This window comes from Rutidosis leptorrhynchoides, chromosome 1, assembly GCF_046630445.1.
Source record: "Rutidosis leptorrhynchoides isolate AG116_Rl617_1_P2 chromosome 1, CSIRO_AGI_Rlap_v1, whole genome shotgun sequence".
Taxonomy (NCBI): domain Eukaryota; kingdom Viridiplantae; phylum Streptophyta; class Magnoliopsida; order Asterales; family Asteraceae; genus Rutidosis; species Rutidosis leptorrhynchoides.
Window position 1 is genome coordinate 77235821 of NC_092333.1, and position 23906 is coordinate 77259726.

General features: G+C 34.7%; 1 pseudogene; it reads left to right on the plus strand.

Moving 5' to 3' along the window:
* Positions 1-17351: 17351 nt before the first annotated feature.
* On the plus strand, positions 17352-18840 carry LOC139885796 (uncharacterized; annotated as a pseudogene).
* Positions 18841-23906: the final 5066 nt, after the last annotated feature.

The following is a 23906-nucleotide window of genomic DNA, read 5'->3' on the forward strand; positions in this document are numbered from 1 at the left end:
TTCTTTTCAATCTTCTTTCATTTGGACGAAGCCTAACACCTTTGATGCCTTGTTTTACCATTTTAGAGCATAAACTAGACCTTAACTTGTATCGGGATCAACCAAGGTCATAGATCATCAAAACTCTTTATAAATCACTCTCCGATACAAATTTGCACATCTTGGCCTATTACTTGTAGAAATGCCTTCATTATCCTTGATTCTAGAGCATTTTTACATGATATTGCGATAGATATATATGATGTTATTGAGCAATATCACAGCACATTTTCAAAGACTGGCATTAAGTTCAGCAAAAGCTACTAATTTTGATGACAAAACGAAAAACAAATGTGATGTAACAACAAGACGGAATGAACAAATGATATGCACCATTTATCATTCAGCAAACAAACGCCAATATATTTGGAAACTTTGGTAAAATTTAATCATTTTTCTACGCTAATCACCCTCAATAATTTAAATTGTTACTGATTTCTTGCAAATGAGGGCATTGCATGATCTTAAGTGTGGGAAGGGGTTAAATTCTTTCGGAATTTTAAAAATTTTTGACTTATACACTTGGTTACCATTAGAAATACTAGTAACGCAGTAGTTGTATTAGAATCTAGTGCTCTCTGATAATAAAGAACAGCCCTAGTCTTATATACTGACTACCCAATTCTAGTAAAAATTTTCAAAATTTTCAATTAAATGAACTCAAAATCATGTTTATACATATTTATGAACGATAAAACTAGGTGTTAATACCGAAATTATTGTTACCTTGGAAAGGACATAAATTGAGAAACAAACCAAAATGTTAGAATTCATTTAAAATGGAATAGAGGACAATAAAAAGGCAAAGAAAGGAAAATAAAAGCCAAATGTGAGAAAAATCTACCAAGTTATTTAAAACATATTTTTGTACAAATAATTAAAGATACTTTTGCTTTGGACTAATTTAATCAGTTTTACCCAATTTACTGTAAGAAAAGATGGATCTACACGATGAATCAACTCCATCATTAAAAGGAAGTAAAGTCTTCCGAAAAAGAAACGCGTTTCTTGATTTAGGTCATGAAGTTGTCGTCCAGACCAGCTGTAGGTTGACGAAAAATCTAGAAAAGTCATCACTAAAATCAGCAGGAAATCCACGGATCTCAGCATCAAACAGGGTCGCCAAGTGGTCAGACTTATCCTAACCATGAGAGGATCTGTCTTGTAAAATGGGGAGGACGCCGTGCAAATTAGCTTGATAAGACTAATGAATCAGATCCCCAGAAAGGGTAATCTCCTTAAAGATTAAAAATCAGCTTTTAAGACTGATATTACTCAATCCTTGAGATTGACTTTTAAAGATTGAGAATTACAAACTCATGGAATTCAATGATATCTAAACTCGAACTTGAACGAGAAAATATTTTGATCAAAATTACAAATCGATTTGTTTTCTGAAAACCCATTTTCAATGCGTTCATTACCATTGAACGTAAAATCCTAGGAATTCACCTGGAGTTCATTAGGTCACCTGAACTAAATCGGGTGTCAACCGTAAGAACAGTGGTTGCATAATATGGTCAAAGACAGTACCTTGTGCCAAACCGAAAAATTATAAGGGTGAGCTTTACTATTGCTCCTACCAAGGATAGTAATTGCATCCGACACGTTATAGACCATAATTAAAAGCATGTTAGGGGACATTGCCTTAACAGTTGCATCTTCAACGCTTTCCTTTACAACCGGACGGTAGTTTATTGAAAGGTAATATACGGAGCAAGTATACTGGACGTGTTGCTTTCCCAATACAAGGTTAGCAAGTGGGTGACACAAAACCGTAAGTTTTGAGCTAAAATTTTCAAATCTGAAACCCACAAAACCCACAAAAACAATTTGCAAACACCGGTGAAGGGTTATTCCTGAAAACTTATCTAGGGTAAAAGCTAGATTTAATTTTCAAAAGATCAAATGTTTTCATAAAGATCCAAATTCCTTAAGGGATCTAAATTTTCATAGTCATGTGGAACTGTAAACCACATCGTTACTACCATTGTTTATACCTCCGTATAGAAATCACTGATGTACAAAGTGTGAAGAATAAAGAAGTGATTCTAGTATTTTTATTTCAAGACTATATTGCTTGAGGACAAGCAACGCTCAAGTGTGGGAATATTTGATAATGCTAAAAACGAATATATATTTCATAGCATTATCCCTCAAGAAAGACAAGCTTTTAGTTGCAATTGTTCTATTTACAAGTGATATTCGTTTAAATAATAAAAGGTGAAGACAAAAGACAGATTCGACGAATTGAAGACGCAAACGACCAAAAAAGCTCAAAAGTACAAAGTGCAATCAAAATGGTTCAAATTATTGATGAGAAACGTCTCAAAATTACAAGAGTACAAGACGCGAAACGCAAAATACAAGATATTAAATTGTACGCAAGGATGTTTGAAAAACCGAAACCGGGACCAAAGTCAACTCTCAACGCTCGACGCAACAGACTAAAAATTATGAGTCAACTATGCACAAAAATATAATATAATATTTAAATAATTATATAAATTATTTATATATTATATTATATATTATAAACATCGACAAACAAGAAAACAAAGAAGTGTGAGCTGATACCTACCACCATGCGATCGCATGGCCTGGAGGCACAAAAGCCATGCAATCGCATGGCCCTGAAATTCTGGCCACATGCCTATAAAAGGCAGGCTTTGCACGAACCATATATCTGTAGTGACCCGAACTTTTCCATGTTTATATATATTAATTGAGATTGATATTTACATGATTAAATGTTTCCAACATGTTAAGCAATCAAACTTGTTAAGACTTGATTAATTGAAATATGTTTCATATAGATAATTGACCACCCAAGTTGACCGGTGATTCACGAACGTTAAAACTTGTAAAAACTATATGATGACATATATATGGATATATATATATATAGTTAACATGATACTATGATAAGTAAACATATCATTAAGTATATTAACAATGAACTACATATGTAAAAACAAGACTACTAACTTAATGATTTTTAAACGAGACATATATGTAACGATTATCGTTGTAAAGACATTTAATGTATATATATATCATATTAAGAGATATTCATACATGATAATATCATGATAATATAATAATTTAAAATCTCATTTGATATTATAAACATTGGGTTAACAACATTTAACAAGATCGTTAACCTAAAGGTTTCAAAACAACACTTACATGTAACGACTAACGATGACTTAACGACTCAGTTAAAATGTATATACATGTAGTGTTTTAATATGTATTTATACACTTTTGAAAGACTTCAATACACTTATCAAAATACTTCTACTTAACAAAAATGCTTACAATTACATCCTCGTTCAGTTTCATCAACAATTCTACTCGTATGCACCCGTATTCGTACTCGTACAATACACAGCTTTTAGATGTATGTACTATTGGTATATACACTCCAATGATCAGTTCTTAGCAGCCCATGTGAGTCACCTAACACATGTGAGAACCATCATTTGGAAACTAGCATGAAATATCTCATAAAATTACAAAAATATGAGTAATCATTCATGACTTATTTACATGAAAACAAAATTACATATCCTTTATATCTAATCCATACACCAACGACCAAAAACACCTATAAACACTTTCATTCTTCAATTTTCTTCATCTAATTGATCTCTCTCAAGTTTTATCTTCAAGTTCTAAGTGTTCTTCATAAATTTTACAAGTTCTAGTTACATAAAATCAAGAATACTTTCAAGTTTGCTAGCTCACTTCCAATCTTGTAAGGTGATCATCCAACCTCAAGAAATCTTTGTTTCTTACAGTAGGTTATCATTCTAATACAAGGTAATAATCATATTCAAACTTTAGTTCAATTTCTATAACTATAACAATCTTATTTCAAGTGATGATCTTACTTGAACTTGTTTTCGTGTCATGATTCTGCTTCAAGAACTTCGAGCCATCCAAGGATTCGTTGAAGCTAGATCCATTTTTCTCTTTTCCAGTAGGTTTATCCAAGGAACTTAAGGTAGTAATGATGTTCATAACATCATTCAATTCATACATATAAAGCTATCTTATTCGAAGGTTTAAACTTGTAATCACTAGAACATAGTTTAGTTAATTCTAAACTTGTTCACAAACAAAAGTTAATCCTTCTAACTTGACTTTTAAAATCAACTAAACACATGTTCTATATCTATATGATATGCTAACTTAATGATTTAAAACCTGGAAACACGAAAAACACCGTAAAACCGGATTTACGCCGTCGTAGTAACACCGCGGGCTGTTTTGGGTTAATTAATTAAAAACTATGATAAACTTTGATTTGAAATTTGTTATTCTGAGAAAATCATTTTTATTATGAACATGAAACTATATCTAAAAATTATGGTTAAACTCAAAGTGGAAGTATGTTTTCTAAAATGGTCATCTAGACGTCGTTCTTTCGACTGAAATGACTACCTTTACAAAAATAACTCGTAACTTATTTTTCCGACTATAAACCTATACTTTTCTGTTTAGATTCATAAAATAGAGTTCAATATGAAACCATAGCAATTTGATTCACTCAAAACGGATTTAAAATGAAGAAGTTATGGGTAAAACAAGATTGGATAATTTTTCTCATTTTAGCTACGTGAAAATTGGTAACAAATCTATTCCAACAATAACTTAATCAACTTGTATTGTATATTATGTAATCTTGAGATACCATAGACACTTATACAATGTTTCGACCTATCATGTCGACACATCTATATATATTTCGGAACAACCATAGACACTCTATATGTGAATGTTGGAGTTAGCTATACAGGGTTGAGGTTGATTCCAAAATATATATAGTTTGAGTTGTGATCAATACTGAGATACGTATACACTGGGTCGTGGATTGATTCAAGATAATATTTATCGATTTATTTCTGTATATCTAACTGTGGACAACTAGTTGTAGGTTACTAACGAGGACAGCTGACTTAATAAACTTAAAACATCAAAATATATTAAAAGTGTTGTAAATATATTTTGAACATACTTTGATATATATGTATATTTTGTTATAGGTTCGTGAATCAACCAGTGGCCAAGTCTTACTTCCCGACGAAGTAAAAATCTGTGAAAGTGAGTTATAGTCCCACTTTTAAAATCTAATATTTTTGGGATGAGAATACATGCAGGTTTTATAAATGATTTACAAAATAGACACAAGTACGTGAAACTACATTCTATGGTTGAATTATCAAAATCGAATATGCCCCTTTTTATTAAGTCTGGTAATCTAAGAATTAGGGAACAGACACCCTAATTGACGCGAATCCTAAAGATAGATCTATCGGGCCCAACAAGCCCCATCCAAAGTACCGGATGCTTTAGTACTTTGAAATTTATATCATGTCCGATGGAGGATCCCGGAATGATGGGGATATTCTTATATATGCATCTTGTTAATGTCGGTTACCAGGTGTTCACCATATGAATGATTTTTATCTCTATGTATGGGATGTGTATTGAAATATGAAATCTTGTGGTCTATTATTATGATTTGATATATATAGGTTAAACCTATAACTCACCAACATTTTTGTTGACGTTTTAAGCATGTTTATTCTCAGGTGATTATTAAGAGCTTCCGCTGTCGCATACTTAAATAAGGACGAGATTTGGAGTCCATGCTTGTATGATATTGTGTAAAAACTGCATTCAAGAAACTTATTTTGTTGTAACATATTTGTATTGTAAACCATTATGTAATGGTCGTGTGTAAACATGATATTTTAGATTATCATTATTAGATAATCTACGTAAAGCTTTTTAAACCTTTATTGATGAAATAAAGGTTATGGTTTGTTTTAAAATGAATGCAGTCTTTGAAAAACGTCTCATATAGAGGTCAAAACCTCGCAACGAAATCAATTAATATGGAACGTTTTTAATCAATAAGAACGGGACATTTCAGTTGGTATCCGAGCGTTGGTCTTAGAGAACCAGAATTTTGCATTAGTGTGTCTTATCGAGTTTGTTAGGATGCATTAGTGAGTCTGGACTTCAACCGTGTTTAGTTGAAAAATGATTGCTTAACAAATTTTGTTGGAAACTATATATTTTTAACATGTGAATATTATGTGATATATTAATCTCTTAACGCGTTTGATATTATGTGATAGATGTCTACCTCTAGAACAAGTCCCATTGACTCACCTAATAATAATGAAGAGTCAAATGTAAATTGGAATGATTCGTGGACTGATTCACAAGTTCCCGAAGAGGAATCGGAAGAAGAGTCGGAACCGGAAGAAGAATCGGAACCGGAAAAAGAATCGGAACCGGATGAAGAAATAGAACCGGTGGGGGAAATAATAAAATGGTTAAGTAAAAGAAAATCCTCAACCAACCGACCAAGGTTAATTATGGTCAATGGTGTTTCCGCCAAGGAAGCAAAATATTGGGAGGATTACCAATTCTCCGATGAATCGGATTCCGACGAGAATTCCGATGATGTTATAGAAATTACCCCAACTGAATTTAAAAAGGCAAAAGAAAATAATAAGGGAAAGGGCATAAAAATAGAGAAATCTAATTCCAACCCCGATGAACTTTATATGTATCGTCTACCCCCGAAGTCCTTAAGTTGTAACAATGACCCGGGAACCTCTAAACCACCAGGTTTTTCTAAACCAATGTGGATAACGACGGCTCGTATTAGGGGAACATCATATATCCCTAGAAACTTGGCAAAACGAACCAAAACCGAAGAAGAAGAAACAAGCGAGTTGGAATAAGATAGTTGTATTCGTGTGGTGTAATATAAGTAATATAGTGTGCTTATGCTTTATGATATATGTAAAAATTGCTTGTATTAATAAGTATTTTTTTTATGAATCTAACTCTTGTCTATTTTACAGTATAAAAACACAAAATGGATAGACAACCCAATATTTTAAGAGACCTACCCGGAGACATGATTGATGAAATCTTGTCTAGAGTCGGTCAGAATTCTTCGGCACAACTATTTAGGGCGAGATCAGTTTGTAAGACATTCGAAGAACGTTCCAAGAATGCCTTGGTTTATAAAAGGCTTTCGTTCGAAAGATGGGGGATATCACATTGGGAAATCCATAAGTTACGATGTGTTTACTTTGACGCATATATTGCGGGGAACCCAAATGCTATTTTACGCAATGGGTTAAGAAATTATTTTGACTCAATATATCCGAATATTGGACTTCGTGATTTAGAAAAAGCGGCTAACATGCAACATAAAGAAGCATGTTATGCTTACGGATTAGTAATGTTCGCTTCTCACCAAAGTGAGAACAAGAACATCGGGCTACAACTATTAAACAAAACGTTCCCACAAGTGACGGAGTCGGTAATTGGGGTAAGAAATGAGGTTTTTAGATTGTTACGGGATTGTTGGACATTACGTAACCCTCGTCCCTTTGACGACGTTACAACACGCTGTCTTATCAACGGCCATAACGGTTATGTTCCACAAGACCAAGGATGGGAAGTAATCCTAGTAAAACCAGAATGCATGACTTGTTTCTGGACGTATGAATTACGTGTCTTTATTGCCTTTGCTGAACGACTTGTGTACTAGCTAGAATTATCTTCACAACCATCTTGTATCAAATTTATTGTGTGCTATATTTCATGCTATATGTAAAATAAGCGGTATTGTAAGTTTGTAAAATATTGTGTAAAAGTTTGAACGCGAAATATTATTATAATCAGTTTTTCATATAGAATTGTAGTAGTTGAATTGTATATTAGCTACTAAGTATGAACTTAACGGGTAGGTACTACCCGAATTTAAACTTATAAAACGCTAATACGAAGAAAAAGCTTTTATAAATGAGTTCATATTATGCTACGAAATACTATTAACTACTCTTAATATTCTGTATGATTAACTTGTTCCATTTGACTATTTTGAAGGAAATGGCACCGACTACTCGACACACCGTGAATATGAATGAAGAGGAATTCCGTACTTTTCTAGCTTCAAACATAGCCGCAGTACAGGCTGCGCTACATACCAACAATAACCTTGGATCTGGCAGTACAGGAAATCGTGTAGGATGCACCTACAAAGAATTCACTGCCTGCAAACCTTTGGAATTTGATGGAACCGAAGGACCGATCGGATTGAAACGGTGGACCGAGAAGGTCGAATCGGTGTTTGCCATAAGTAAGTGTACTGAAGAGGACAAAGTGAAGTACGCTACGCATACCTTCACACGTTCTGTGTTAACATGGTGGAATACCTATCTAGAGCAAGTGGGATAAGATGATGCGTACGCACTACCGTGGTCAGCATTCAAGCACTTGATGAACGAGAAGTACCGTCCCAGAACCGAGGTCAATAAGCTCAAGACAGAACTTAGAGGGTTACGAACCTAAGGATTTGATATTACCACGTACAAAAGATGATTCACAGAATTGTGCCTATTGTGTCCGGGAGCATTCGAAGATGAGGAAGAGAAGATCGACGCGTTTGTGAAAGGATTACCGGAAAGAATCCAAGAAGATATAAGTTCACACGAGCCCGCCTCCATACAACAGGCATGTAGAATGGCTCACAAACTAGTGAACCAGATTGAAGAAAGAATTAAAGAACAGACTGCTGAAGAGGCCAATGTGAAGCAAGTCAAAAGAAAGTGGGAGGAAAACGGTGATAAGAATCACCAATACAAAAACAACAGCAATTACAACAATAATCGCAACAATTATTCCAACAATCGCAACATCAATCGCAACTACAACAAACGGCCCAACAACAACAACAACAACAGCAACTACAACAATCATCCCAACAACAATAATAACCGCAACAACAACAACAATCAGAAGCAGCTATGCCAAAGGTGTGAAAAGTATCACTCGGGGTTCTGCACCAAATTTTGCAACAAGTGTAAAAGAAATGGTCATAGCGCGGCGAAGTGTGAGGTCTACGGACCAGGGGTTAATAGAACGAAAGGAACAAATGGTGTCGGAACGAGTAATGGCGGAGCAAGTAGTGTCGGAGCAAGTTATGCCAATGTAGTTTGTTATAAATGTGGAAAACCGGGCCACATTATTAGAAATTGCCCGAACCAGGAGAACACGAATGGACAAGGCCGCGGAAGAGTTTTCAATATTAATGCGGCAGAGGCACAGGAAGACCCGGAGCTTGTTACGGGTACGTTTCTTATTGATAATAAATCTGCTTACGTTTTATTTGATTCGGGTGCGGATAGAAGCTATATGAGTAGAGATTTTTGTGCTAAATTAAGTTGTCCATTGACGCCTTTGGATAGTAAATTTTTACTCGAATTAGCAAATGGTAAATTAATTTCAGCAGATAATATATGTCGGAATCGAGAAATTAAACTGGTTAGCGAAACATTTAAGATTGATTTGATACCAGTAGAGTTAGGGAGTTTTGATGTGATAATCGGTATGGACTGGTTGAAAGAAGTGAAAGCAGAGATCGTTTGTTACAAAAATGCAATTCGCATTATACGAGAAAAAGGAAAACCCTTAATGGTGTACGGAGAAAAGGGCAACACGAAGCTACATCTTATTAGTAATTTGAAGGCACAAAAACTAATAAGAAAAGGTTGCTATGCTGTTCTAGCACACGTCGAGAAAGTACAAACTGAAGAAAAGAGCATCAATGATGTTCCCATTGCAAAAGAATTTCCCGATGTATTTCCGAAAGAATTACCGGGATTACCCCCAGATCGATCCGTTGAATTTCAAATAGATCTTGTACCAGGAGCTGCACCAATAGCTCGTGCTCCTTACAGACTCACACCCAGCGAGATGAAAGAACTGCAAAGCCAATTACAAGAACTTTTGAAGCGTGGTTTCATTCGACCAAGCACATCACCGTGGGGAGCTCCTGTTTTGTTTGTCAAGAAGAAAGATGGTACATTCAGGTTGTGTATCGACTACCGAGAGTTGAACAAACTTACCATCAAGAACCGCTACCCACTACCGAGAATCGACGACTTATTTGATCAACTACAAGGCTCGTCTGTTTATTCAAAGATTGACTTACGTTCCGGGTATCATCAAATGCGGGTGAAAGAAGATGATATTCCAAAGACTGCTTTCAGAACACGTTACGGTCATTACGAGTTTATGGTCATGCCATTTGGTTTAACTAATGCACCAGCTGTGTTCATGGACCTTATGAACCGAGTGTGTGGACCATACCTTGACAAGTTTGTCATTGTTTTCATTGATGACATACTTATTTACTCAAAGAATGACCAAGAACACGGTGAACATTTGAGAAATGTGTTAGAAGTATTGAGGAAGGAAGAATTGTACGCTAAGTTTTCAAAGTGTGCATTTTGGTTGGAAGAAGTTCAATTCCTCGGTCACATAGTGAACAAAGAAGGTATTAAGGTGGATCCGGCAAAGATAGAAACTGTTGAAAAGTGGGAAACCCCGAAAACTCCGAAACACATACGCCAGTTTTTAGGACTAGCTGGTTACTATAGAAGGTTCATCCAAGACTTTTCCAGAATAGCAAAACCCTTGACTGCATTAACGCATAAAGGGAAGAAATTTGAATGGAATGAGGAACAAGAGAAAGCGTTTCAGTTATTGAAGAAAAAGCTAACTACGGCACCTATATTATCATTGCCTGAAGGGAATGATGATTTTGTGATTTATTGTGACGCATCAAAGCAAGGTCTCGGTTGTGTATTAATGCAACGAACGAAGGTGATTGCTTATGCGTCTAGACAATTGAAGATTCACGAACAAAATTATACGACGCATGATTTGGAATTATGCGCGGTTGTTTTTGCATTAAAGACTTGGAGGCACTACTTATATGGGGTCAAAAGTATTATATATACCGACCACAAAAGTCTTCAACACATATTTAATCAGAAACAACTGAATATGAGGCAGCGTAGGTGGATTGAATTGTTGAATGATTATGACTTTGAGATTCGTTACCACCCGGGGAAGGCAAATGTGGTAGCCGATGCCTTGAGCAGGAAGGACAGAGAACCCATTCGAGTAAAATATATGAATATAATGATTCATAATAACCTTACTACTCAAATAAAGGAGGCGCAATAAGGAGTTTTAAAAGAGGGAAATTTAAAGGATGAAATACCCAAAGGATCAGAGAAGCATCTTAATATTCGGGAAGACGGAACCCGGTATAGGGCTGAAAGGATTTGGGTACCAAAATTTGGAGATATGAGAGAAATGGTACTTAGAGAAGCTCATAAAACCAGATACTCAATACATCCTGGAACGGGGAAGATGTACAAGGATCTCAAGAAACATTTTTGGTGGCCGGGTATGAAAGCCGATGTTGCTAAATACGTAGGAGAATGTTTGACGTGTTCTAAGGTCAAAGCTGAGCATCAGAAACCATCAGTTCTACTTCAACAACCCGAAATCCCAGAATGGAAATGGGAAAACATTACCATGGATTTCATCACTAAATTGCCAAGGACTGCAAGTGGTTTTGATACTATTTGGGTAATAGTTGATCGTCTCACCAAATCAGCACACTTCCTGCCAATAAGAGAAGATGACAAGATGGAGAAGTTAGCATGACTGTATTTGAAGGAAGTCGTCTCCAGACATGGAATACCAATCTCTATTATCTCTGATAGGGATGGCAGATTTATTTCAAGATTCTGGCAGACATTACAGCAAGCATTAGGAACTCGTCTAGACATGAGTACTACCTATCATCCACAAACTGATGGGCAGAGCGAAAGGACGATACAAACGCTTGAAGACATGCTACGAGCATGTGTTATTGATTTCGGAAACAGTTGGGATCGACATCTACCATTAGCAGAATTTTCCTACAACAACAGCTACCATTCAAGCATTGAGATGGCGCCGTTTGAAGCACTTTATGGTAGAAAGTGCAGGTCTCCAATTTGTTGGAGTGAAGTGGGGGATAGACAGATTACGGGTCCGGAAATTATACAAGAAACTACCGAGAAGATCATCCAAATTCAACAACAGTTGAAAACCGCCCAAAGTCGACAAAAGAGCTACGCTGACATTAAAAGAAAAGATATAGAATTTGAAATTGGAGAGATGGTCATGCTTAAAGTTGCACCTTAGAAAGGCTTTGTTCGATTTGGTAAACGAGGGAAATTAAATCCAAGGTATATTGGACCATTCAAGATTATTGATCGTGTCGGACCAGTAGCTTACCGACTTGAGTTACCTCAACAACTCGCGGCTGTACATAACACTTTCCACGTCTCGAATTTGAAGAAATGTTTTGCTAAAGAAGATCTCACTATTCCGTTAGATGAAATCCAAATCAACGAAAAACTTCAATTCATCGAAGAACCCGTCGAAATAATGGATCGTGAGGTTAAAAGACTTAAGCAAAACAAGATACCAATTGTTAAGGTTCGATGGAATGCTCGTAGAGGACCCGAGTTCACCTGGGAGCGTGAAGATCAGATGAAGAAGAAATACCCGCATCTATTTCCAGAAGATTCGTCAACACCTTCAACAGCTTAAAATTTCGGGACGAAATTTATTTAACGGGTAGGTACTGTAGTGACCCGAACTTTTCCATGTTTATATATATTAATTGAGATTGATATTTACATGATTAAATGTTTCCAACATGTTAAGCAATCAAACTTGTTAAGACTTGATTAATTGAAATATGTTTCATATAGATAATTGACCACCCAAGTTGACCGGTGATTCACGAACGTTAAAACTTGTAAAAACTATATGATGACATATATATATATATGGATATATATATATATATATAGTTAACATGATACTATGATAAGTAAACATATCATTAAGTATATTAACAATGAACTACATATGTAAAAACAAGACTACTAACTTAATGATTTTTAAACGAGACATATATGTAACGATTATCGTTGTAAAGACATTTAATGTATATATATCATATTAAGAGATATTCATACATGAAAAATATCATGATAATATAATAATTTAAAATCTCATTTGATATTATAAACATTGGGTTAACAACATTTAACAAGATCGTTAACCTAAAGGTTTCAAAACAACACTTACATGTAACGACTAACGATGACTTAACGACTCAGTTAAAATGTATATACATGTAGTGTTTTAATATGTATTTATACACTTTTGAAAGACTTCAATACACTTATCAAAATACTTCTACTTAACAAAAATGCTTACAATTACATCCTCGTTCAGTTTCATCAACAATTCTACTCGTATGCACCCGTATTCGTACTCGTACAATACACAGCTTTTAGATGTATGTACTACTGGTATATACACTCCAATGATCAGCTCTTAGCAGCCCATGTGAGTCACTTAACACATGTGGGAACCATCATTTGGCAACTAGCATGAAATATCTCATAAAATTACAAAAATATGAGTAATCATTCATGACTTATTTACATGAAAACAAAATTACATATCCTTTATATCTAATCCATACACCAACGACCAAAAACACCTATAAACACTTTCATTCTTCAATTTTCTTCATCTAATTGATCTCTCTCAAGTTCTATCTTCAAGTTCTAAGTGTTCTTCATAAATTCTACAAGTTCTAGTTACATAAAATCAAGAATACTTTCAAGTTTGCTAGCTCACTTCCAATCTTGTAAGGTGATCATCCAACCTCAAGAAATCTTTGTTTCTTACAGTAGGTTATCATTCTAATACAAGGTAATAATCATATTCAAACTTTGGTTCAATTTCTATAACTATAACAATCTTATTTCAAGTGATGATCTTACTTGAACTTGTTTTCGTGTCATGATTCTGCTTCAAGAACTTCGAGCCATCCAAGGATCCGTTGAAGCTAGATCCATTTTTCTCTTTTCCAGTAGGTTTATCCAAGGAACTTAAGGTAGTAATGATGTTCATAACATCATTCAATTCATACATATAAAGCTATCTTATTCGAAGGTTTAAACTTGTAATCACTAGAACATAGTTTAGTTAATTCTAAACTTGTTCACAAACAAAAGTTAATCCTTCTAACTTGACTTTTAAAATCAACTAAACACATGTTCTATATCTATATGATATGCTAACTTAATGATTTAAAACCTGGAAACACGAAAAACACCGTAAAACCGGATTTACGCCGTCGTAGTAACACCGCGGGCTGTTTTGGGTTAATTAATTAAAAACTATGATAAACTTTGATTTAAAATTTGTTATTCTGAGAAAATGATTTTTATTATGAACATGAAACTATATCCAAAAATTATGGTTAAACTCAAAGTGGAAGTATGTTTTCTAAAATGGTCATCTAGACGTCGTTCTTTCGACTGAAATGACTACCTTTACAAAAACGACTTGTAACTTATTTTTCCGACTATAAACCTATACTTTTCTGTTTAGATTCATAAAATAGAGTTCAATATGAAATCATAGCAATTTGATTCACTCAAAACGGATTTAAAATGAAGAAGTTATAGGTAAAACAAGATTGGATAATTTTTCTCATTTTAGCTACGTGAAAATTGGTAACAAATCTATTCCAACCATAACTTAATCAACTTGTATTGTATATTATGTAATCTTGAGATACCATAGACATGTATACAATGTTTCGACCTATCATGTCGACACATCTATATATATTTCGGAACAACCATACACACTCTATATGTGAATGTTGGAGTTAGCTATACAGGGTTGAGGTTGATTCCAAAATATATATAGTTTGAGTTGTGATCAATACTGAGATACGTATACACTGGGTCGTGGATTGATTCAAGATAATATTTATCGATTTATTTCTGTATATCTAACTGTGGACAACTAGTTGTAGGTTACTAACGAGGACAGCTGACTTAATAAACTTAAAACATCAAAATATATTAAAAGTGTTGTAAATATATTTTGAACATACTTTGATATATATGTATATATTGTTATAGGTTCGTGAATCAACCAGTGGCCAAGTCTTACTTCCCGACGAAGTAAAAATCTGTGAAAGTGAGTTATAGTCCCACTTTTAAAATCTAATATTTTTGGGATGAGAATACATGCAGGTTTTATAAATGATTTACAAAATAGACACAAGTACGTGAAACTACATTCTATGGTTGAATTATCGAAATCGAATATGCCCCTTTTTATTAAGTCTGGTAATCTAAGAATTAGGGAACAGACACCCTAATTGACGCGAATCCTAAAGATAGATCTATCGGGCCCAACAAGCCCCATCCAAAGTACCGGATGCTTTAGTACTTCGAAATTTATATCATGTCCGTTGGAGGATCCCGGAATGATGGGGATATTCTTATATATGCATCTTGTTAATGTCGGTTACCAGGTGTTCACCATATGAATGATTTTTATCTCTATGTATGGGATGTGTATTGAAATATGAAATCTTGTGGTCTATTATTATGATTTGATATATATAGGTTAAACCTATAACTCACCAACATTTTTGTTGACGTTTTAAGCATGTTTATTCTCAGGTGATTATTAAGAGCTTCCGCTGTCGCATACTTAAATAAGGACGAGATTTGGAGTCCATGCTTGTATGATATTGTGTAAAAACTGCATTCAAGAAACTTATTTTGTTGTAACATATTTGTATTGTAAACCATTATGTAATGGTCGTGTGTAAACAAGATATTTTAGATTATCATTATTAGATAATCTACGTAAAGCTTTTTAAACCTTTATTGACGAAATAAAGGTTATGGTTTGTTTTAAAATGAATGCAGTCTTTGAAAAACGTCTCATATAGAGGTCAAAACCTCGCAACGAAATCAATTAATATGGAACGTTTTTAATCAATAAGAACGGGACATTTCAATATCCATCCATCTCTCTATCTATAAACGTATATATATATATATATATATATATATATATATATCGTTTATATATATATATATATATATATATATATATATATATATATATATATATATATATTTTAATTTTAATTTTAATTTTAAATTCTAATAATAAGGGTATGTTAGCGAATGTTGTAAGGGTGTAAATCGAAATTCTGTCCGTGTAACGCTACGCTATTTTTAATCACTGTAAGTTATGGTTAATGTTATTTTTAAATTAATGTCTCGTAGCTAATTTATTATTATGCTTATTTAATGCCGAAGTAATCGTGATGTTGGGCTAATTACTAAAATTGGGTAATTGGGCTTTGTACCATAATTGGGGTTTGAACAAAAGAATGACACTTGTGGAAATTAGACTATGGGCTATTAATGGGCTTTATATTTGTTTAACTAAATGATAGTTTGTTAATTTAATGTAAAGATTTACAATTGGACGTACCTATAAATAACCATATACACTCGATCGGACACGATGGGCGGGATATTTATATGTTCGAATAATCGTTCATTTAACCGGACACGGGAATGGATTAATAGTTAATAGACTTATTAAAACTGGGGTGAATTATGTACAAGGACACTTGGCATAATTGTTAACAAAGTATTAAAACCTTGGATTACACGCAGTCGATATCCTGGTGTAATTATTAAACAAATTATTAAAACCTTGTTACAGTTTAAGTCCCCAATTAGTTGGAATATTTGACTTCGGATATAAGGATAATTTGACGAGGACACTCGCACTTTATATTTATGACTGATGGACTGTTATGGACAAAAACCAGACGGACATATTAAATAATCCAGGACAAAGGACAATTAATCCATGGGAATAAACTAAAATCAACACGTCAAACATCATGATTACGGAAGTTTAAATAAGCATAATTCTTTTATTTCATATTTAATTGCACTTTTAATTATCGCACTTTTATTTACTGTCATCGTATTTAATTGCACTTTTAATTATCATTCTCTTTAATTATCGCAATTTTATTTTATCGCACTTTTATTTATCGCAATTTCATTATCGTTATTTACTTTACGCTTTAAATTAAGTCTTTTATTTATTTTTAATATTTTACATTATGTTTTAACTGCGACTAAAGTTTTAAAATCGACAAACCGGTCATTAAACGGTAAAAAACCCCCCCCCCCCCTTTTATAATAATAATATTACTTATATATATTTTTGTATTTTTACAAATATAGTTTTTAAAAATATAGTGTTAAGCTTGTTTAATTTTCCCTGTGGAACGAACCGGACTTACTAAAAACTACACTACTGTACGATTAGGTACACTGCCTATAAGTGTTGTAGCAAGGTTTAGGTATATCCATTCTATAAATAAATAAATATCTTGTGTAAAATTGTATCGTATTTAATAGTATTTCCTTATAAAAATAATACTATTTCCTAGTACACCTCGCACACATCAATAATAACGACGGGTTTCATTCTATAACATGGTATCCGAGCCAGTGCTCTAACTATTTGATCCGCTTGTATTTGATGTTCGTTATCCTTCGATCAAGTCAGTGATACGGAGGGATCCAAATTTTTTAGTTTTTATCGTACTCGCCGTTCAAAACCCCAAGTGTGTCATCGCCGTTTTCAACTATCATCAATTTTATTTATTTATTTTTTTTCAGCCGCACAATAAAACCATCGGTTGTAACTTGCTACTAATTTGTCTTCTAATTAATCTTTTTACCACCATCACGCATGTGTACGTATCCTTCACTATGAATCCTCCTTTTTCTTGTTTTCTTTTTGCGATATGGACAATCTACACTAGGGTTTTTACCTACGACTCCTCGTAGGGTTTTTCCCCTTCGCCGCCAATCGGCGCCGCCATTGGCCGACGGTCAGCCCTTAGCCACCCTCCCGAGATAATCATCTCGGCTAGGGTTATCACGGTATCCGGACCCGAGGTTAATGCAGCTGAACTAATAAAACCCTCCTTCTATTGCACTCAAGTATGTTTCTATCCTAGGCGGAAATATGCTTGATCAATTGGTGCTTTCATTGAGAGCCGGAACAATACGCCTCGTGTTATCAAACGTCCATCGAATTTGTTTCGGTTCTTAAAACATGCCTAACGTTAGCGATATCACGGATTAAATTGCTTCAAACAAGAGAGACACACAGTTGAAACTAATGCGCCAGGAAATAGCTCAGTTTCTTCAATCTGGGCAAGAACCAATAGCGCGGATACGAGTGGAGCATATTATAAGAGAACAAAATATATGGGCTGCCTATGAGATCTTGGAGATGTTTTGTGAGTTCGTTCTTGCACGAGTTCCGATTATCGAAAGCCATAAAGAATGTCCATTGGAGTTAAAAGAAGCTGTTGCAAGCATAATTTTTACAGCTCCGAGATGCTCCGATTTGCCCGATTTATTGACTGTTAGAAATTTGTTCGCTACAAAATACGGGAAGGAGTTTATTGCAGCTGCCTCTGAGCTTCGACCTGATACAAGTGTCAACCGTACAATAATTGAGAAACTTTCAGTTTATACTCCGTCCGGTGAGGTAAAGCTTAACGTATTAAAAGAAATTGCACGAGAATATAATATCTTATGGGATTCATCTAAAACCGAAGTTGAATTCAACAAATTGCCAGAGGATCTTTTGAATGGACCAAGGCAAATATCAAGCGTCACTTCACAAATCAATAATAAAGAACCCCCAAAAGCTGCACTTCGGCCACTATCGATCAGCAGCCCACAAGTTCCTGTTCAGCCACTTCAATCTCCCAAGGCTGCTGCAATCGTGAGTCCGATCGAAGTCAAACAATCCTTAGCAGAAAGTCAAAAGGGAAGACCAGTTTCATCGGAGTCATTTGATGTGTTGGAGAGAGCTCGTGTTGCAATAGCTGCTGCAGATCGCGCATCTGCTGCTGCTCGTGCTGCGGCTGAATTAGTTAATGTTAATAACAACTCAATATCATGAGAAAGGAATAGATAACTCTACTAAAGTATATGATCAAAAATTGTTAATTTTATCTCTTTTTTTATTCATTTTTGTATGTGTGTTGAGTGCACGTTCAATGTTGACTGTTGAGTGTTTTTTTCTTCTGACAGTTAGCAGAATGATATACAGTATGAATTTATCATTCTGTATCTTCTAGAATTGTGTAAATCTAGTCTAGGCTTCATATAAAAGCAAACATAAGATAGAAGTCCAAAAAAAAAAAAAAAAAAAAAAAAAAAACCTTGTTCGAGAAGTCTAGACTTTCCAAGTTCCCCAAACCATTTGCAATCATAATCGGCGTGGGGATGAGCCGCCTAGCCAGACTAGGTTCCAAACCTCGAAAAAAAAGGAATAAAAAAAAACTCTCTTGTTTTGCAGCGTTGAAGAAGATTGTATCGGCGGAAATAGTTCAAAGCCCAAGTTCTGCTCAATCCTTAGGCAAGCATGCTACGACGTAAAAAAAACGTTACGGAAAAGGAAACGCAGTCAAGCAATGCAACCAAACAACGATATCAATCAATTTGATACAACAAATTAAAGAGAAAATATGTGTTTTTATTTCTTCTTTTTATGTTTATTGTTTTCTTCCATTCCGAGCTTTCGCGATTTCGCCGCTCGGACTGCGGGGGACTGTTAGATGATAAGTTAGCCCAACCCGATTGCGGGCTTAGGTCCACTAGGGTTTGTAGGTTTATTAGGGTTTGCATTGTAATATAAATATCACATCAATATTGAATAATAACGACAGGTTTCATTCTATAACATGGTTGTGATACTTTGTTTTATAAATCTGATATGAATCTTATTCTTTTCTTCACATGTTTGTTCAGTATGTGAATTGATTTACATAAATTTGTAAGTTTGTGTTTCATTTTAATTAATTTGAGTGTCGCGGTGGTTGAAGATGGAGGTGGTGGTGGGGGTTAAGATGATTGTGGTGGTGGTGGTGGTGGTGGTGGTTGAAGATGGTGTAGCGACCCGGAAAAATCGTCATCGACGGCGCCGCTACTTAGGTCCCGTTGCGTGGTCATAGTCTCTATATGAGACGCGTTTGACCAAAATTATGTCGCATTCTTTTGAAAAGTACAAAACTTACAAAGTTTAGTTTACCAAACGGATCGACAACAAGTTTAAGTTTACAAAAGTTATGAAGTGTAAATGAAACAACTTGCGACATAATTAGTTTAAAATCACGGTTTGCTATAAATAGCGAAAGTATGTATGCTTTAAGTTTGAATCCAAAGGTGATATCACTAGCGTAAGTATGTATGTATGCTTGACTCCGAGCAAGTATGAGTGTACGCGGAAGCATGTATCAAATAGCCAAGTATGAACCTGAGAAACATATAGAAAACTGTCAACGAAAAACGTTGGTGAAATCATAGGTGTTTTAGTAAACGTTGCATTTGAACCACAAGATTTAATATAAGATGATTATCAAAATCATTTGCATTCCAAAGTTGTTGTTTGTATCGCGGGCACTCAATTATCAAACTTAACTGTTTTGCACCCTTTGCGTAGTGTTAGAACATACACTAGACCCGAAAATATATTTCATCCGCTAACGGTAGCGAACCGTCCGAATGAGGCTCGTCAAGCCCATGTGATCACATAATATAAGTTCTCGTTTACACCCTGCAAGTGTAACTAATGATAATTGAATTGAGAATTTTTGTTCAAACCCGTACGTGGAATGTTCGTTTTCGTACTTGTGTTTAAAGTGTAAAAGTATGATACATATATGTTTCTCATCCCATAGTTTAAAGCATAAAAGTTGTTTGAAAGATGGGACTATGATCTCACCTCGAGTGCACGAGTATAAAAGTACTTCACAAAGTAAACGTGTGCATGATAGTTGCTTAGCCTTGACCTAAACAAGTAAGTTGTATTAATTAACTGGTTACGACACAAGGTCGGGCGAAATGTGTTCAATTAGTCCTATGGCTCGTTACGACTCGATTAAATATAGCATGTGAATCACGTTGTCAAGTTTCATGCAAGAATCAAGTATAAAAGAAGATTAGAACGATTGCATAAACGTTTGGTTAAGTTTAACTAAAAGTCAAACTCGGTCAAGTCAAAGTCAACGAAAAAGTCAACACGTTCGGGTCGGGTCCCAACTATTTTTCTATGCTTAGAAGTCATATTTGAGCATGTTGGCCAAGTTACATGTTAATCGGAGGTGCGTAGCATAGTTGGAATTAAACGAAAAAGTGCAAAGTTGAACAGTCCCCAAACACGGCCATTGCCGCGCCGCGACATTAGGCGTGGCCTGGTACCTGGGCTGTTTCAAAAGTTCAAGTCTTGATCCAAAATTTAATTTAGCGCAAAACACAAACCGTAAACACTTAGAATACGTATCTTATATCGTTGGAAAGCTCTTTTGACAAGGAATACAACTAATTACCTTTCAAGAAGCAAAAACATCAATTACAATAACCGAAATCTCGTCAAGTGATCAATAAAGGTTTATTTTCAAAGTTTCAAGTTCATCAAATGTATTTTAAGTTTCGGGAATCCAATTCACACATATGATATGCCGTTTTGAAGGTAATGAAACATACGTTACAACTATACATTTACAATTTACATTTCATGGCATTCAAGCATTAAAAAGTTCGTTTTAAGTCTATCAAACCCTAACCAAAATCCACAAAAATCAATAATCATGTGTTTGAAGTTTTCTTAATCAACCTACGCATCAAAACGAAGCTAGTGATACTAGTAACACAATTAAAACATGAACTTTAACAATTTGACAACATTAACTCATCCAAAATCAAAGATGAATCACACCCATTTTCAAGTTCATGCTAGTTACTCCAAAACAACAAATCGAGCAAACAAAACATATATTCATGTTATACTTGAGCCATAGACACTAACTAACACCATTTCAAGTATATAAAACGAATTTAGAGAAATCTAGAGTTGTTAGAAAGTTACCCAAACGAGATGAAATTGGTACCAAAATGTAGAGGATGAAGAGAGGATAACGAATATGCACTTTGTTTTGATGTTTGCCTCTTGATCCGGATTTAGATGATGATTTTTGTGAGTTGGGTGTTTAAGTTCAAAAATGAAAGATGAGAAAGGAGAGAAAGAGATGAGGAGGTGAGTGGAAGTGAATGGGTGGATGAGGTGGGTTGACTAGTTGACCTAGTCAACTAGTTTGCCCACTTGGCAACCTCGGTCCCTCAAGTTTCAAAGCGGGTGCGGGAATTAACCAATCGAATATTTTAAAAACGTTAGTGTAACCGAGAGATGTTATAACCAAATAACGGAAATATTATGAACGTTAGTCAACGGAAGCTACGAATTTAAATAACGAAAGATATTATTTAAAAAAAAAGACAGTGTTAAAAAATAAATTTAACGGAAAAACGCGGGATGTTACAGATGGTGGCGGTGGTGGGGGTTGAAGATAGGTTTGGTCTTGATTTTATAGATTTTATAGAAGTATAAATCTAGCGTTTTTAATTTGGGAATGATGAAGATGAGACGATGAAGATTGAGGATGAGGGTGAAAAGATAAGTTAAATAATTAAGAAAATAAATAAAATGAAAAGACCAAATTACCCTCACATGCTTTGCACATGACTGAACAAACAGCTGAAATTGAGAGAATCTAGACGAGAGGACGAGGGATGTAGAATTGTGATACATTAGGGACGAGGAATGCACACAAAAAAAAAAGGACATGGAGTCAAATTTGATGTAAAGTTCAGGGACGATGAATGAAATTTTGTCTAGAACTTTTATACATTGAGAAGGGATGTAGGGTAAAACCAAGGTTGATAAAGACGCTAGACGGGTTGAGACGGTCGAGACGGGGGTCGAGGTTGACTGACGCTAACTTATATATATATATATATATATATATATATATATATATATATATATATATATATATATATATATATATATATATATATATATATACACACACACACACACACACACACATTTCAAAGCCAAAAAATATTCGTTGACCAATTTGTACCTATAATCGTTATTATCGTTATTATCGTTATTCGTTAATATAATATAATAAAGTAACACTAAATTACGTCAATTTTGATCGATTTGACCGATTTAAGCCGAATTTTTGACTTTTGGTCAATGTTGACCCGACCTTTCCTGTATTTGATCCGAATTTTGACCGTTTTCCGACTTATTATAAGACGGGAGGGGGTCGAGACGGGCTTATCACCAAACATCGCAACGGGCGTCGCAACAGACGCAACGAACGTCGTTTACCCCACTGGGTAAAACTAAAAAGGTAAGATGCCTTGACAAGTAGAGTTTAGTTTTGACAACTTTTTTTTTTTCATTCAGTAAACCTTCTATATGAAAGTGAATGTAGGACCATCAAACTTAAACTAAGATATTATTAAAGGGTGATTATTTATACATTACTAAGTTATTCGTATATTACTAAACATGCATTCTCATATTGTTAGTACAAATAATTTTAGTAGTGTACCGATAAATATTAATGGTGCACTATCACTTCCCGATTAATAAAACCCACGTAACACCTATTTATGCTCACAAGACATCAACTATTAATTTTATGGGCTGCTAATCTCAAATGAACTTGTTAGCAACTAGTTGGTTGGTTTATTGGGTCGAAGCCCAAATTTTACCAACTCTAAAGCCTTAATAACTTGGTTACAAAAACCTAGCTTCCATCTAACAATTCTATTGCATTTTACTTCGAAAAACATGACGAGGTTATAACTATAATTACAAGTTTTATTTGGTCCATATGTTGAAGTTATTATTATTTTTATTTGATGAATAAATGTAAAGAATTCGGGGGACTAGCTAGTTGGGGTAAAGATCGCCTTGCCGCCGCTGTTGGGTACTGGGAGGAGGTACTTTTCCGGCACAGGTTCCTTTCGGGGTGGGATTGGTGGGTGCTACGGCACACAGAGTTAGCGTGTCTCTGCCAATATACACGTTTTGACCAATGTAAAGAAGAAAAAATAAGTTTAAAATGATTTGTTGTTTGTTTACGTATTCAAAATGTACCTAATTTG